General features: G+C 41.3%; 1 protein-coding gene across 5 annotated transcripts in view; it reads left to right on the plus strand.

The window, feature by feature from the left end:
- Positions 1–18732, plus strand: part of ELF1 (E74 like ETS transcription factor 1) — a 91857-nt gene that overhangs the window by 20327 nt on the left and 52798 nt on the right. The window lies entirely within an intron of this gene.

The following is an 18732-nucleotide window of genomic DNA, read 5'->3' on the forward strand; positions in this document are numbered from 1 at the left end:
TGATAGTAATGGGAATGGTGTACATGGCAGTGGGACAGACCAATTATAAAATTGGCTTAGTGGTAGTTGTAATGGGAGAAGAAAATCCTAGAGGTAATTGCAGTGTGACAAATTGCTGTTTAAACTTCCAGTGGATGAAAACCGCCTTGATTCTCCTAACTATGCACTTCTGAACTCCTGCATAATATTCTGAAAAAGAGTGAGTGCTTCCACCATGTTTATAGTTGGAAAGAAATACGTCTAGAAGTTCTTTTTGGAGTCTATAACTTTGGACCCTATATTTCAGTCTTTCAGTTGAGAAATGAGGTTGAATGTCTTCTTACTGAGAATGAAACGGCAGAGACCTCAAACTGTTGTGCACAGGGGAATACTTTCCAGTTTCATTTACTATATGGGGCCTATATCTGAGAAGTGTAATGGAGTCTTGCTTAATACTTTGATCGGTTGCAGGAGGGAGAGAGGGAGGCAACCATTATGTAAATGGACATATTTTGGGTGAGGCTGTCTCTTGTCTTCAGCCTTTCCGGTGTTCACCCGTATCTTCCTTCTGCATCTTACGGTATAGTGCATTTTTACCATATTTTCATTTTATAGTTTGCCTTTTTTTCTTTCTAAAAGCAACACTTTTTGCAACTAGATTTTGGTAGATCTACTTGGTGTGTTTGTTTCCTGTTGAAAAATCTACAGAGATAGTGATAGAACTAGAGAGAAACCACTTGCACAAATATATTGTTTTGAGTTAGTGACAGAAGTTTTATAGTGAAAAGTTCTTCGAAATATTTGCATCTTCTTTTTTTTCATGATGAATTTTATTTTCAGATTTTAGGGCTCAGGCAACAACTGTCTGCCATGCTTGCATCTGGCGGAGCACAAGCCCCTCTGCCTTTCCTTATTTCTTTCCTCTCTTTCTACTGTACTAGACTCTAAGTATCCAGCCTTAAAAACTTGAGTTGTTATAAGTTGGCTCCCAAACTGCGGCTGGTTATCTTGGGAAGAACACTTTTTGTGTGCTAAAGGGTTAGTTGCTGCTGCTTTCTCTCGATCAGGGCTTGGCGGAGGAGCAGTTCCTCTTTGAAGGCAAAGCTGCCATGTTCAGGCTCTCCTGCTGCTGTGCAAGGACAGCGTCAGGGCTACAAAAGTGTCTGGAGTGCTGTGACAGAGATGGGAAAAAGTGATTTGAAAGTCCTCCAAGACTTGCAGATGACAACTTCGACAGATCTGCTAGAAGGCAGAGAAGTGGATTAGAAGACACAGAGAAATGACATTAGTTTCTGTTAATTTTTATAGCTGAAGCTTGTGTTTGTCTCTAAAACAAATATAAACCCCCAAACTTCTCTTGTCTCCCCCACCCTAAGGCAGGAATCTTTCAGTTTGGATTGAGTTTGTGATTGTTGAGCCGTGGGAGTGGTATCATTTGATGCCAGTTAGCTTGAACATTATTTCCAGACCTGTCCTTTTACAGAAGTGCCTGTTTTCTGATGTGCTCTTTTTTTTTGTCTTATCATCTGTTGAATATTAGAATTGCCAAGTTCATGATCTTGGCATTCAGATGAGGGGGAAAAAAAAACCCCAAAACTAAATGTCCAGATTTGAAGAATGTTGTTGGCCTGGTATAGCCTGATGTTTCAGTATTGCTGCAAACTCGTACTTCAGTGGTGCGTATTACTCTTTGGACACTTCTGTGTATAAAAAGAAACCCAAAATACGCAAGGTATAGAAGTCTCTTTTCAGCAAAGCTGTATTAATGAGAGGGAACTACAGCAGAACTAGGTTCAGTGAGCTGATAGAAAAGACTTTGTAAGAAAAATCCAGGATTTCCCTCTGTATCAGAGAAGTTTTGATCTCCAAAACAGTTTTCACTTCTTGGAAGAGGGAGCAAAAATTTATCAGCTTTTGCTGACAAATTTTGTTACTTTCACTGACAGTTTTGGTAACTCACTGGAGTTTTGTTGGGTTTGTGAGGAGCAGCAGCAAGGACTTTCCCCCACCGGAGTGATTCAGCACAGGAGTGGCAGGAGGTGGAGTTCACCGTGCAGCCTTGGATACAATCGGCTCCATAAGCGCTGAAACTTTGCTATCATACACCAGTGGTTTACTGTGCTTATCCTTTTAATGCCTCTGATGTGCTTTAGAGATTATTTGCTTCCTTAAATCTTGCTTAAATGTTGCTTTCTTAAATCTTACTTAAATGTTCCTTCACAGATAAAGCAGTTGGCAGAGATTATACATAATAAAACTTGAAGTCTTTTGCTTATCAAAGGTCCTCAGCAGCCATGTGAAAGGCTCTAGACATTCTCACTTTCGACCTGAAGGGACTCATCTGTGTATTTAATATGGGCCTGTCCTGCGGCAAAGCTTCCTGCTGTGTCTGCCTTTGTGCTAAGAGGATCCCATTAGGTAGGGACCAAAGTTTATGCATACTTACCTTGATGTGCTTTAGGCCTTAACTACATACCGGCTATCTTTAGTGGTGAATAGGCTGGCTAGAGCTCAAGTCATTTATTTGTCCTTAAAAGAGATCAGCCATCTTGGGTCACAGGTGACTCTGTGCTAGGTTCAGGTTTGAATATGAAAATGATGGCTCTTTTGTTAGTCTGGAAAGAACCTCCAATTCTTAAACTTGCATGTAAAACTTGTTTCTTTTTGCATTGGAGGGAAAAACATATTACAATTTAGATAATTTGCTAGAAATACTAAATAGATAGGTTGGAATCTGTGGGAAAGGGTTGTTTTTAGATGGATTGAATGTCACTGTCTGCTTTTATAAATAGACATTTTAGTCTATTTCTAGAACACCCTATATTTAACTCATCTTTCAAATTTCTGTGTGAATATACCAAATACATTTTCTGTTTTGAAGAGAATGTTTTGCACTTCTTGAATGGTTGCTGTTGGTGTACTAACGGTTTCACCGCTTCATTTGTGAGCTCTTTACACGTTTGCCTCACCTTGTGTGGTAGTGGTTTGACTTCTTAAGTGGGTTCAGTATAAATGTCATCCTGCAAAAGACTGGGTTTCAGAGTTGGAAGAAAGGGATGAGCTTGATTGGTTCAGATTGTTTGACGTTGAGAGGAAGAAAACCACATTAATATATATTGTGACTGCATATGCTGTTTTGTTGTGCCATATGTTCCTCTAGAATTGTGTTTTTCGTGGGATCTTTTGACCGTTTATAAAGCTGACGGGTTAAGACAGAGATACCTTGCCTTTTTGAGAATTGTATTTAGTCACTTCTACTGTTCTCCGTTTCCCAACTGTCTCGGTGTTTATTCAGTTTTATATTGCAGCTACGGAAAGAAGCAGCAAAACATGATTGTGAAACTACAGTTACAACTTCTGACCGCTGTGAGAAAATTAATGTTTAACTTGCTTTTCCAGCCAGGCTCAATTTCAGGTTAAAAGCAAGTTGACAAGAATACTGTGAGTTTTCTCCTCTTTGTGTGCACTACATGTGGTGCATTAGATAGTTTTGGACCTGACAAGAATAGTTTCCCAAAGATGTGATAGCATGGTTTGTTTTTAGTGAAGGATGTCTTTCCGACCTGAAGGTGACCCTCTTAGGGTTTCATGAAAAACGTATCTTGAAGGCATTAGGGCTTGAACATTGTCTGCTGAAGGCAAAATTTTGCCTGATACTGTCCTCAGAGATGGCGATTATGTTATCCACTCCATTCTCTTGGTACATTTACTGTTTTATGCTCTTATTTCCACCCCTCACTCCAGAGCCTCCATAAACTATTTACTCTCTGTAGCTACTCAGGTTTTGTACTTGAATAATTAAGCATGTGAACAAGGGTATTAGCTATGAAGAAAAAAAATATGATGTTTACATGCCATGGAATGCAAAGGGTGGTAAACCTTCACAAATTGCAAGAGTTTATTTCCCTTTCTTCTGGTGCCTCAGAGCCAGCTTGTCGAGAGCTCTGTGAGCCCAGCAAGGTGTGGTATGCTGCTGAGAGGCAGCCATACATGGTTGATTTGTTGGTTTTTTCTTTCAAAAAAACCAATCAACTTTTGTTTATTTCAAAAAGAGAAAAGAAGGAACTGTAGAGAGGAAGTATCTGTTTGGGGGCTTTTTTGTCTTTACAAAGGTGGTTTGGACATACGAATGAAAATGAAACTGTTGAGAAACAGTCTCAAGTTTGACTGCTAGGGATGGCTTGCTGCATTTTTAAAAATACCAGTCCATTTCTGTATTAAAAAAAAAACCAAACATCCTTTACTGTCAGCTAAAAGCAATAATGAAATAAGCTGCTTTTGAAACAACTAATGGGAACAACAATTTTAATTTGTCTGTTGGGGCCATAATATAGAAAGCCTTTAATTTAGACCATTTTAAAGTGAGCTGTGGAGGGATTTCCTGAGAAAACCAAGAATGAGATTACGGTTGGCAGAATATTTTCCTGAATGTAGGCTTCTGAAAGTTGTATGTCTAACTATGAAAGCATGATATAATACTATGTCCTTTGCTTTTAAAAGAAAAAGATTATTGTCTTTTAATATGGTACTTCAAATAAGCTGTATTAAGTGTTGTTTCAGTGGTAATGGACTAGAAATAATTCTCAATAGTAAGAAATGTCAGAAAACTTTTTCCAAACTGCAAGGTAAGAGCTTGGTCTTGCAAATATTTGCTGAAAAGTTTTAATGCTTATGAGTGCACATAGTTAGAAAGGGTACATCTTGTGTCTAAATTCTGATGTTTGTAATGTTTAAAGGTTCTTTTATGGGTGCCCTGTGTTCAGGTGGGCATAGGAAGCATTTTGTTAATTTGTACTGCCAGGTTTCGTCGACAAAAGAGCTGTGATTATGTTTTACTAATATACAGTGATTTAAAACGTGTGTGTTTGAAGGGGAGAGATGATTGCAGTTATTAGTTACAGATAGCCAGGTAAAACAGCTGCTGTCTTGAGAGAAGAGACCCAGAACCACTGATCCATGGATACAATGTATCTGGAGGGGGAAAAAAAAAAAAGCCTGTAAAAAAATCAGAGGGCGGTTTTGTGGTTCATTTTTGCTGTCTTACATGAGGATCTCTCAGTGGGGTGAAAGCAGACAGAAGGAAGATGACTGTGTGGAGAAAGCAGCTTGCTTTCTGGCAGAGGCTGCCTTGGAAGAACCTGTTTTGCCGTCTGTCGTGAACAAATGTGGCATTTACTGACTAGATGGGAGAGTGGTGCTAGTGCCTTGATGCTGTCTCCAGCATCTCCACACACCGTGTGCATGTGAGCTTATGTGCACACTGAAGGTGCTTCAGCCTCACCCTAGCTGCTCATTTTCACTCCTAAGTGAAGGTTGTGTGCGTAACCACCCTGGTTGCTTGGCAGCACATCCCGTTAAACCCACAAGGCAATGGTTTACAAGGCTATACCCTGAAGCACAGAAGGGAGGTTTGGACCAAGCAAGTTTTACTCGGATAATGAGGTGTCCTGGAGGTGAAGAGTTGTAAATCCTTAAATTACTCATTTAGCATCTGCTCAGGCTCTTAGCTTGCCCTTAGGTTCTGGACATAACAGTAAGCTGCACTAGATGAACTAAAGTTACAATTTAAACTCTAAATAGATGTTTATGTGAGCATAAGAACTTGCTCCAGTCTAGCTCAATTTAAAATAGGTGTGAGAGAAATATAATTCCTTAGGTTGGAAAAGACCTTTAAGATCATTGAGTCCAGCCATTTAGCCACATCTACCACTAAACTATGTCCCTAAGCAGCTCATCTACAGGTCTTGTGAGTATCTCCAGCAATGGTGACTCAACAACTTCCCTGGGCAGCCTGTTCCAATGCTTGACAGCCCTTTTGGTGAAGGAATTCCTCTTAATACTCAGTTAAACCTCCCCTGATGCAACAATGTACCCTTAGTGAAACAGAGGTGGGCGTGACAGTTCCTAGATGTTTCTGTGGCAGGAGCACTCATCCAGCTGCCTCAGTGCTGCTCGAGAGATGCCACCTTCGTTTTTCCTCACTGTCAGCATAGGTTGAGGTTTATTACACACCTCCCCCCCAGCCCTGCAGTCCTAACTGTTTGTTTGTGCAACCTGTTGTCTTGTTCTGCCAAGATGAGGCAAATTGGCAAGTCATGTGTTCACACAGAATGGTGGAGTTGTGGTGTTGAGAAATAAGGGACCAGGACTAAGTAGCAGTCCTTGGAAGAGGACTGTTTTCCAGACCAAAGCTTTAAGGAAGTGATGATTAGTACAGTTAACTCTTCTCTACACAGCGCATCTAAACTCTCTTAAAAACAGCTTTCCAATGAGTTGTCTGAATACCATAGCTAGATGTTTCTGATGGAGAGGAAGAGTGTGTTAACTAATACATTTAGATTTTGCCCCAAATTAAGTAGAGGTGTAAGTCTTAATAATATAGAATGGGAGGAAAAGATGTTTGCTTGTTAGTTAGGGAACATGTGCAAATAAATGCTTTTGGTGGAGGGAGAAGCTTAGGCTTTTTCATTTTTTTTTTTTTCCTTCTGGGAGAGGAAGGGAAAGGAAATACAGAGATGAGAACCACACTACTGTCTTTTTGAAAGAATGTTAACTTCTTGCTTTTAAAAAAAATATTCTAGTTATTCCTATCTACTAAACCAGGTTATTGAAATGAAATGATGATCTTTGCTCTGAGCATGAAACAATACAGGAGGAAAGCAGGTGTTTACCTCAGCTAGAAAATGTTCAGATAGAGCTGAAGCTCTAAAGATGCCATATTCTTGCTGAGACTAAAAATGCAAGAATGAGGAAGAATTTGAAAAGTTGATTATGGTCAGTTGCCAAGAGCAATGCCGTGATAAATTATTAACTCATTGCACTGTACTGCCTCGTAGTGCAAACAGAATAGCTGGTTATTGTGCTCTGCTTGGTAAGTCAACACTGTAAAAAATTCCTTGGTTATCTGGAAAATGTCTTCTTTGGGGTGTTTATTAAAGGGACACTGTAGGATTAAAAAGTTGTGTTCCCCTCTGTTGAAGTTGGATCAAATAAGTAGAAATCCACAAAGGCAGTTTCTTTGTTGCTTTCCCGGGAGCCTCATCAATGAGTGTCCATCATCTCAGTTTCACTTTTACTCCTTTCTATATGGCATTTCGGTGAGGTGTGATCCCTCCTACCTCCCCAAGAAACACACCAGTAGCAAGGCCATTGGGCTGATAGTCTCAGAAAGATGAGACAGGTTACCTTACAGCTGTTCTGCAGGAAGAGCAGTTCTGTGGAGACCACTCCTCCCCTGGGAAGTGTAGCTGAGTCGCAGGAGGAAAGGCAGGAGTTGGGCTGCTGGGAGTGTGCTGATGCCTTGATGCCATGCAGCAGCAGCTTCGAGGAATATGTTTTCAGTTTTGCAAGAACTGAGACATCCTGATTTTTTTGTTTGCTTATATAAATATAAAAACATTTACCATTCTAGTTTTGTGTAAAAAATACCGAGCTTGAAAACTTTTATGATCTTAAGGTGCCTCAAAATAATTTTTTTAAAAATCCCCACCCTTATTTTAGCACCATGCTTGTGATTTTGGTTAATTTCATAGTGTAAAATCAGTATAATGGAGATGATTATGCTTGTAAATATAACTTCTTTGGTGTTAACACTTACAGCTAGTACAGTAGTAATCCACCATGAAAATAAATACATGTGAGAATTTTGAAATGTTTGATGTAATAAAATCTATAGTTTATTAGCAAGACACAGATGAACTTGAAGGGTTAAAAAGAGTATCCAGTTTGAGTGTAAACTGTTTTTGGATCAGTGTCAGCATCTGCCACCCCAGTTTTCTTAGGAAAACATTGAGTCCTGCCAGTACATGTTGCAAGATATGACCAACGTGACTTACAAACTAAGAAGTGAATCTACAAAATGCTGTTGGCTACGGAGTATTGTTGGAATCTGAGATGGAAAATACTTTTTTTTCAGTTGCCTTTTAAGTCCTTTTGCCAATCCAGCAAAAATTTAGTAAGGTTCAGATCATGCTGCAAGGCTTTTTTTGTTCAAGAAAGGCTTTTGAGCAACCATTACTTTGTATCTTTTTAAAATTTCTTGGCTGTTTGGGATACTTGAGTATTTGTCAAGGGTTGGACTTGTGTCTTAAGTGGATGTCAGAAATGCTGCAAAAAGTGAACTTCTGCTGAGAGTTCTTCCACTGAATTTTTGTTAGTGTCTGATGGGTCCTGATTTAGGGCTTTTGTTCTGATTTTCAAGGCATGAAGGGGTCAGGCACCCAGTGATGTGGAGGGAGGTAGCCTTGTCTTTTGAAGCACTGGAGATGTGCAGTTGTCTGGGATAACCCACATGGTCACAGAACTCAGATGAGAGCACATGAAAGCTGAGGACAAAGTGTGCTCTGTTGGAGAAACCTGGTTACAGAATGGGATGGTAGTTAAAAAAGAGGAGAATGTGGAACCTGGTCATTTTCAGCAAATTACAGACCACAGACTTTGAGGTGGCTGTTCTAACAGTGCCAGCCACCAAATGAAGGCATTTTCATTCCAAACTGCTCTGAGATAGGAATAGAGAGTGCCTTAGGTTGGAGAGCATGTTAGGATGGAGGACCTCAGTTCTCTAAATGGTAAAACGTGTCAGAAACCCCATGAAATGTTTTTCACTGCTTTTAAGTTTCTGCAGAAAGTACTCGTAGGCTATAACAGTAGATGATAGTGTGTTAAATCTACTAGATAGCTACTGGTTGATGTATTTCACAACTTAATTACGAGTGACGTGTCTTCTTTTGCTTTACTTGGCAACCCTGCAGATCAAGCTCAAAATTGTTTTTTCTCAGTTTTATGCTACCAGCTGGCCATTGATGGAGGAATGATACAAAGCCATCTTAATAATTTCTGATCCTACCTGGAAGTACAATTTTTAGGCTTGCTGAGGGGAAGATGTTTTCTGACAGGTGACATTATGCAGCAGCCTAAGACTGAGAAGAAGACTTCTTAGATTGGAGCTGAGTATTGCTTCATATGATAGTGTAGAAGTTCCAGCAGTGCTGGAGTTTCTGCTTTTTACTGAAATGTTGTGCCTAGCAGCTGGGTGTTTGCTTGCTTAAGCTATATTAATTCCTGTGCTTATCTTGTTGGTAATAAATGCTTCTTCAGCATTTCAGTCTTGTGGTCAACTAACAGATGTTATTCTAGGTATTAGTGTTAGAAAAACGCCATAGGTCACCTAACCTGCCCCCTTTTCTAGAACAGGGGGGTCCTACTAAGTAGATGTCCTGGTGCCATATTTGGCAGCATGGTTTCTGCCACTGGCAGTGGCTCATTTCTGAAGATTTCTGCTTGTTTGCTGCTTCATCTATTAAATTGTTTGGTTTCTTGGTGGTGTGCAAGACTGAGAAGGGCCAGACACTAAAACCTCCAGAGCTGGCTTGCATGTTGTTCTAGGCTGTGCCGGATGAGAACATGCCACCAGTGTTTTGTACCCTGATGGTGGCCTTCTGGGGCCATGCTTGACCTGATTACTTTTTATCCATCCACTTGGCTGACCTTCTGTGCATGAGCTTAATTGTTTTTCTTTTTTAGCGTGTGTCATGGAGTTTCTCCCATTCGTGGGAGGCCGTGGCCTGTGCAAGGGGACAGGCGTGTCCTGTGACAAGCAGGGGACAGGAAACGTGGCTGTGTAGGCAGGAAACACTCCTCACTGAGTCCTGGTATCTTTGACTGTGCTTCCTGTCAGTTAAACCACGAGCAGCGGAGCAGATGCACCCAGAGATGACGACTTCTCTGTCTGCTCTGGGCAGCCGTTGTGTAACACACTGTCTTCTCAAGAGTGTACTTGTGCCTGCACACTTTTGACTTGGCTATCCATCCGAAACCCTTGTTCAGATACCTGAGAGTAAAGGTCAGAATTTAATTAGCTCATCAGAAAGCAGCTCCTGAAGCGCAAATTGTGAAAGAGTAACCATTGGAGTTATCCTCACACACCGAGAGCTGCAGTCCAGCCTATCTTTTTTCACTGCTGCCAGTGCAGGAGTTTTTAAATGCTTATGAGAAACCGACAAATTGAGTGTGAGGTCATGCAATTTCATGAATATCTTTCTGGGCAGATAATTGCCATGTGACTTGACTTGGTGAGTTTTTCTTTTAAGGTCTTGTGATCTCTGAGGTGATTTTGTTTTTAATTATTATTAATTATTATTAATATTATTAATTGTTTTCTTCTTAATCCATTTGGATCTGTGTGTTTCTGAGGCAACTCTGTCTTTCAGTTAAATAACTTGTTACAAGTACACAGAAAAAATCATATAAAACCTATTCTGAAAGATGTGATCATTTTTAAGTTGGTCTCATGATTTCTGAAGATATGCATGTTATTACAACATAGTTAATTTATTGAAGCTAGAACTCTAATAGTATTTTCCCCGTCATCAGATTTTAGAGAACTGAGTGCTCTGCACATCAAAATAATGTTAAGAACTGAAACTGTGTGGATTCACTTCAGCGTTTTTTGCCCGACTTGATGCTCTTTTCTTCCTCATGTGACAGCATAACTCCCAGAATAGTGGGTTTTTTTGTCCCTTAAACTGTTTATTTGTTGACCAGCCAGTACTGAGTTGAGATGTCTTTGCCATGAGATAAAATGTTTCTGTACTACATGGTCTTTAAATAATGCTTCTTAGCATGAAAGGCACATCGTCAGGGTGAGGAAGAGTTGAAAGGTTGAAGAGTTAAAGAGATTAGATGGGTGAGGGGTTTTAGAGGGTTTTTATTTGTGTTTTTTTCTCCTGACTTCTCTTGGGTTAGAAAGCACCATTCATCCCATGCTGTGTAAGAAGCGGTGAGGAGATGTGTTCCAAGAGGTGTTCTGTGCTCAGCAGAAGATCTGTTCTTGCAGAGGCAGACACTTCTCACAACTCTTGCCACTGCCTTGAGCCCAAGCAAGCAGCTCCTTGTCCCCACAGGTTTCTGTAGGGCCAGGAGCTGGCACTGCAAGGGCAAAACTCTACATTGTGCCTCTGTGAAAGACACCAGCCCTTGCATTTCTAACACAGCTGCACTGGAAGTCCTGTACAGCCACAGGGTGCTTCTGCTGACCTTTTTTCCTTTCAGTTTTGAGCAGCATTTTTTTTCAGAACTGTCTGGTTTGAGAGAGGAAAGGTACAAATGGGACACAACCATTTGGGGGTAGCACATAGTAAAACCTCAGAGAAATTCTGTTTGAAGTCTATGACATCTTGAAAAAGGTATATAGTATTGGGGTTTTTTTCCCCACCCATACACGTTTCTGATACTAATTTATTGTGTCTGTGATGACCACATACCACTGAGACTTGGAGGACAAACAAAGGGATGGATTAGAAAGTATGTAAAGCAACCACTCCCTGCATTACCTTGTTTATAGTACTAGTTAATCTTCCACTTCAACTTCAGCTTTCACTTGCTTTTTCATTGTTGGGGATGTTTTTTTCTTTTTTTCTCCTATGTACAAATTGAATGTCAAGCTGGGAGAGAAAAGGTTGGGGTAGAAGTGGTAGACAGAATAGGTTTTTTTAATCTCTGGTTTCTATGATAATTTTTAGATTTTCATAACAGAGATCATGTCTGCTGAGGAGCTGCTTGTGTCATGAAACTGTTATGCTGCTAGGAAGCCTGGAGTGCTTCCTTCAGCCACACTTATTTTCCCAGAGATTTCAGTCAAAGTGCTTAGAGGGCTGGAACACCTCTCCTGTGAAGAAAGGCTGAGAGAATTGTTCAGTATTGTGAATAGAAGCCTTCAGGGAGATCTTATTGTGGCCTTTCAGTATATAGATGGGGCTTAGAACAAAGATAAAGATGTTTTACCAAGGTCTGTAATGACAAGAAAAAGGACCATGGTTTTAAACTGACAGAGGGTAGATTAGATTGGACATAAGGAAGAATTGTTTTATGATGAGGGTGGTGAGACACTAAAACAGATTGCCTAGAGAAGTTGTGGATGTCTCATGTTCAAGGTCAGATTGGACAGGGCTCTGAGCAACCTGGTCTACTGCAAGATGTCCATGCCCATGAAAGGAAGGTTGGACTGGATGATCCTTAAAGGTCTCTTCCAAACCAAACCATTCTGTGATTCTATGAATTGAGGCCTGGATCAACTCCTAGCAATTCAGGCAAGTCAGATGAGTGACTGAAGAAAGGGCTTTTAATCTCCAGCAGATGCAGCACACCTCTCCTCCAATTGATGACAGAAAAAACATAGAGCAACCGAAGTCTTTTCTTACAGAAATGTTTGAGGTTCTTAGAATTGGTCTGAATTTAGAGGACTTGATTGTCAGGAAAAATGCTACGTTTATGGGTCAAAGTGGGAAAAGTTCTCATGGGAAAAAAATGTTTCCTGACAGAATCTCAAGGGCTGGAAGGGACCTTGAAAGATCATCTAGTCCAACCCCCCTGCCAGAGCAGGACCAGCTAGAGTAGGACACCTGGGAACTCATCCAGGTGGGTTTTGAATGTCTCTGGAGAAGGAGACTCAACAACTCATCTGGGCAGCCTGTTCCAGTGCTCTATCACTCTCACACTGAAGAAATTCTTCCTTGTGTTTCTTTGGAACCTCTTATGTTCCAGCTTGTACCCATTGCCCCTTGTCCTATCATAGAATGGTAGGAGTTGGAGGGGACCTTTAGAAATCATCTAGTCCAACTCCCCCTATCATTGGCTATCATTGATAAAAGCCTGGCTCCATCCTCCTGACACCTGACCTTTATGTATTTGTAAACATTAATGAAAAGCTGTGTGGGTATGTGTCTGCTTGACTCTTCTCCTTTGTGTGACACCATCAGAGTTTCTTTTTGGGGAGGCACGAGTGGACTCGTGCAATGGCCCCGTTCAGACAGGACCTGATAAAGAGGGCAAGTGGACACGTGTGTGCCTGTTTGCATGTGCACGTTTGCCTTCGTGAATAAGGACGTGGTAATGTGTTTGCCTTTGAAGTCTGCATGGCAAGAGTGGTCATCTCTTGAGCGAACAAGTTGCATATCACTGCAATATCTGTATTATTCATACTATAGTGCTGAGGGGAGGTAGAAAGAGATCTCTAGGTTTATGAGCCAGGAGCTGCATTGAGGTTGTGCTACTTTTTGTAGCAGGATGAGACCAAGCTGGACACACAACTCAGCCCAAAGTGGAAGGTCAATTTTATGTTTTCCCCAGGCAAACTGATTTCCCTCAGCTTTACTGCCTTGCTTCCCCCTGCAGCTGGGGAGTCAGACTAGCTCATGGAGCCCTGCAGTAGGGAGCTATGGCTGGATAGCACAGGGATGTGCACAGCAGCCACCTCTGATGCCTGATTTAGTTCTGCAAAAGACACAGGAACTTGAATGATGAAATGAGGAAGAGGTGAAGCTTAAATTTCTCTACACCTGCTTTGTGGGGGCCCTGAAACTTTCGAGAGTACTCCGATTCTGTAGGTCTTTTCATGTAACACTCATAAATTCTGCATCTAGTTCATTAGCAGTGAATTCCTGTGTTTCTCAGGAGCAGGTGTGTGCTCATATGAGAGTAACTTAGACTTCAGTGCGAACATTTTCCCAGACATGATGAAATGAGAAATACTGGTCTGCCAGACACTGCCTTCCCTGTAGGGACCTTTGCAGACCCCACTGCTTTTCCATGTCACTCTTAAGAGAAATCTTTCTGCTTTTTTTTTTTTAATATTCATGTTGTTGGTCTTTAACCTGTGTTTCATCACTGTTTGAAACCCCACAGTGGGAGTTCGGAGTGTAGCAACGAGTCAGGAGGTAATTTACGTTCTCTTAATAGCCAAGTTCACCAGTTTGAAATTCCCCAGACAGTCTCCCTTCTTAATCCCACTCCCTGCAAATACTGTAAAAGATAAAATTTAAGCTAAGTTGATCTGTAAGAAGGAAAATGTACAAACAGCATGGGAATATTACTTTCTGTGTTATCCTACATAGCTGCAAATTAAAGTATTTATTATTGTAAATCCTCTAAGCACTGTGAAGCACACACATTTCCAGAATAATCTAGGTGAATACATTGCATTTTTGAGTGCATTAAAATTGGCAACTTGTACTACTTGACTTTAGTGAATGTTCTTCTCAACTCTGTGTAAGCAGTCTCTTGCCTTGCAGTTTTAAAGGCACGATTTTAGATGCAGTATTCTCCATTTGGTTCTTTACCGAAGATTTTTTTTTTTCTCTAGACATTTAAGTGAATCAGATCTGTCACATGTTACATCTTGAGTAGAGGTTCAGTACAGCAAAAATGTCTATGCTCTTTATACTATTAATTATCCTTCTCCCATGTAGGCAGCCTTCAGCACCTCATTGATGTAACCCAACAGCAGCTTCTAGGGAAGGGCAATACTGAAAAAGTAGATGAAGTGCATAATTTTTAAAAAGGCAGCTTGTTGGCTTGGGAAATGACCACTCTTGCTATTTAGGTGTAAAGGGTAAAGCCACCACCATATTCTGCATCCTTGGATTTGGGAGTACTGGCGGGTGAAAAGCTGGACATGAGCCAGCAATGTGTGCTCACAGCCCTCAAAGCCAACCCTATCCTGGGCTACGTCCAAAGCAGCTTGGCCAGCACATCGAGGGAGGGGATTTTGCCCCTTTACTCTGCCCTGGTGACACCTTACCTGTGATACTGCATCCAGCTCTGAGGCCTCCAACATGAGAAGGACGTGGACCTGTTGGAGAGAGTTCAGATGAGGACCATGAAGATAATCAAAGGTCTGGAAGATAATCAAAGGTCTGGAGCACCTCTCCTTTGAAGACAGACTGAGAGAGTTGAGGTTTTTCAGCCAATAGAGTGCTCCAAGGAGTCCTTATTGTGGCCTTGCAGTACCAAAAGGGGACCCTTAAGAAAGATGGAGACGTAGCAGGGCCTGTTGTGGTAGGATAAGGGGTAATGGTTTTAAACTGAAAGAGGGTAGATTTAGGCTAGATATAAGGAAGAAATTTTTCAGAGTGAGGTTGATGAAACACTGGCAAAGAGAGGTGGTAGATGCCCCAACCCTGGTGACGTTTGGGGTCGATTTGGACAGGGCTCTGAACAACCTGGTCTAAATGAAGATGTCAGTGCTCGTTGGAGGGGGATTGGACTAGATGATCTTTCAAGATCCCTTCTGACCCAAACTGTTCTGTGATTGTGTGAAAACAACACAACCATTCAATAAAATGTCTGACGTGGCAAACCCCTGGAACCTGGACATAGATGATTACTTTTTGAAAAGCTGGCTGAAATGAGAGAAACTCATCCAAGAAGGAAAGAAAAGAAATGTAGAAGTGTTTGCCTCTCAAAACGTTGTTCTTAAAGTGTATCAAGTAAGTTAATGCTGAAGTTGCTGATAGGAGAAAGAAGGTAAGATGACAAAGATTGGGGATGAAAAATCTCAAACCTATAGTTTCTCTGGAGGGTTGAAGAAGTTTTTCTCAGGAAGATTCAGAGACAAGACAACTTTCCTTTTCTGGGTACAATGAAGGTATATTCAGTGTGTCTACATTAGATGAGCTTATTGGCATACCTGCTCATAGATCTCTTTGTGCTGTGCATTCCACACCCATAAGTAGTTGGCTGTCTAGTAACAAGGTGGTTTGTGTACCAAACAAGTTACAGCTAGAACCTAGGGTTCGGTGGTGTTTTTTGCTTTGTTTTGTTTTTTGAAGTCTCTATGACTGTGTAATAGCTTTACTAACCAAAGCCATGCTTCTCCATCATCTGTGTGTGTGTGTGTCTGTGTGTTGATGCTTGGTTTCCAATCTCAAGTTCAGTTTTAAACTAATATTTTGAGAGTATCTCTTGAGTTGACAGCAAACTGGTTGGTGAATTTCCCAGTCTTGTTCAACATCTTCATCAACAACCTGGATGAGGGGACAGAGTGTACCCTCAGCAAGTTGGCTGATGACACCAAACTGGGAGGGCTGACTGATTCCCAAGAAGGCTGTGCTGCCATTCAGCGGGATCTCAACCAGCTTTAGAGTTGGGCAGAGAGGAACCTCATGAGGTTGAACAAGGATAAGTGCAGAGTCCTGCATCTGGGAAGGAACAACCCCATGCACCAATACAGGCTGGGGGTTAAACTGCTGCAGAGCAGGTCTGCAGTGAGAGACCTGGAAGTCCTGATTGATAATAAACTAAATATGAGCCAGCAATGTGCCCTCGTGGCCAAGAAGGTCAATGGCATGCTGGGATGCATCAAGAAGAGTGTGGCCAGCAGGTCAAGGGAGGTTCTTATCCCTCTCTACTCTGCCCTGGTGAGGCCTCATCTGGAGTCCTGTGTCCAGTTCTGGGCTTCTCAGCTCAAGAGGGACAGGGAAGTGCTGGAGAGAGTCCAGCACAGGGCCACCAAGATGATCAAGGGACTGGAGCGTCTTTCACATGAGGAAAGGCTGCGGGAACTGGGGCTGTTTAGTCTGGAGAAGAGGAGACTGAGGGGTGATCTTATTAACATTTACAAATACCTAAAGGGTGGGTGTCAGGAGGTTGGGACATCCCTTTTTTCTAGCAACAGGACAAGGGGTAATGGGATGAAGCTGGAACACAAAAAGTTCCACTTAAACGTAAGAAAAAACTATTTCACTGTGAGGGTGAGGAAGCCCTGGCACAGGCTGCCCAGAGGGCTTGTGGAGTCTCCTTCCTTGGAGGTTTTCAAGATCCGCCTGGACATGTTCCTATGCGACTTGATCTAGATGACCCTGCTTCTGTAGGGGGGTTGGACTAGATGATCTCTAAAGGTCCCTTCCAACTCCTGCCATTCTATGAAATCCTACGAGTGACTTTGCTTCTTTTCTGCATGCTGTAGGAGAGCTTACTAAGAGTGTTTACTTGAGCATATCTGGAGTATTTTACTGCTTTTTGCCTTCCTCTGTGGTGAGCTGTGACCAGGGATGCTGGTATGAATTACCCATGCAGAAGACACATACGAGCTCACAGCTGCAACTCGTGCTGAGGGAAAACATAGAGTTACAACCTTTTACCCCAAGTGAGCCTTAGACCTTCTACCTGTGCATTTAAAAGCTTAGCTCTCTCATTCTGTACTTTATTGAAAACTTGTGTAATTTTTTTGTTAAGCCCATAGATGATACATGAGTTGCAGCTACGGTGATCTGTAAAATACAGTAAACTGGAAATCAGCCAATAAGAGGTCACCTCAGAAAGGTGTAACAAAGTCCATGCCTTGATTTGAGAGACTTATCTTGAAGGTGTGGCTCTTGTTTTAGTGTCCCATTTAAGAGAACTAGTCTTCTGTGGCCTGTGTGAATTCCTACGTGAATGCTGTCCCAGCTACAGTAAAGAAGCTGATTGAGCCAAAAATAAAGTTGAACGCACTCATGCTAAAAGCCCACAGTTACATTAGAAGAGACAAACATTGCAAACCCCCCCACCCCACCATTATCAGTGAAAGAGTATTCATGAAATCTGACTGACATCTCTGACTTTCCAGTCTGCAACTGTGCCTTATCAATCTACGAGGCTGTAGGTATAGCTTTTTGCTTAGCACCTCTTCTTATATTACCTTTAATTCCTGTTTCTACAGACTTTTTTGAATATAGAATTTTGAATTCTGCTTGTGAAATGTTAGGAGCTGTTGTCACTCATTCTTGGGTTGGGCCTTTTTGTTCCTTTTTGAGTTTTTCTTTGAATCTGGATGAAAGCTTAGTGCAAACATCAGCTTTATTACTAATAGTATTAGACTCTCCGAGCCCTTAAAACCAAAAAATTCCCAGTACTACTTATCTTAGTTCACTCATCAAACTATTTCAGAATGAAAAAATAGTCTTGGTGGTTGTGGCTGAATGAGTGACAAGACAGATCCTCGGGGATGTGTAAGGAGAGTGTGTATGTGTCTCTGAGTACAGACTGGAGAAAACGGGTCACCTCTTGCCTGATGCGAAAAGCCTCAACTTATGAATTCTTCCAGTATGACCATGGGAAATGCGTGACTGAGTACCTAATTTCTTGTATTTGTGGGTAAAGTTAAATGAGGATCTTTTTGACAACCAGATTAAAAAGCTTCAGGCACAGTTTGCAAAAATGTGTTTTAACTGATAAGCTTTGTAAATATGACCGACTGAAAATCTGATGTTTCTGTCTATGTTTTACCCACATGTCATTGTTAACCACAATGCTAACTTAAGTGTAAATGTAAGTGCTCTTCTACAGCCAGAGCTAGAAACTATTAAAGTCCAAAATACTTGCTAATGCTGTGTTAAGAAAGCAGCTTACAGGTACGTGTTAGTTGCAGTACTTTCTGATATTGACTGTACTGTTTCTCAACACAAGTCCTCTTAGCCATTTGTTTTTTGCTTTGCTTTGTTTGAGTCTGTGTTTCTTGTCTACAGGGTTAAAAAGTTACTTGAGTATGAGGTTAAAGCAGCATGCAGATAAAACTTCTTGTGTGTTTTATCTGTGCTCTCTGAGTTAGCGCTCTTGTGTGAGTGCAGTGGTAGGAGTATTAACGTTATAATTCTCAACTTTCACAAAATGGACTTATCCCAAGAAGGAGGCTGAGTTACAAGAATATACATTTTTATTTGTTAAAACTCTTAATTCCAAGGTGTATGATGTGCATGTAGGTACATGTCGTAGAAGAACATGTAAAATACCTTGTGTAGTCCTCTGAAGCATTGCCATCAGAGCCAATGTTCACAGGGATGGCTGTGCATCCTGCAAAAAGAAATTGGTGCTACCTTTTTTTCAGCATTGTATGGTTTAACTCCCCACTCTCTAGACTGCAGACCCTAGACTGTGGAAATAGTATTAGCAGTACACCCTCCAGAAAGGGAATGTGGGCTAAAAGCCATGAGGGAGAAG

This window comes from Colius striatus, chromosome 1 (assembly GCF_028858725.1).
Source record: "Colius striatus isolate bColStr4 chromosome 1, bColStr4.1.hap1, whole genome shotgun sequence".
Taxonomy (NCBI): domain Eukaryota; kingdom Metazoa; phylum Chordata; class Aves; order Coliiformes; family Coliidae; genus Colius; species Colius striatus.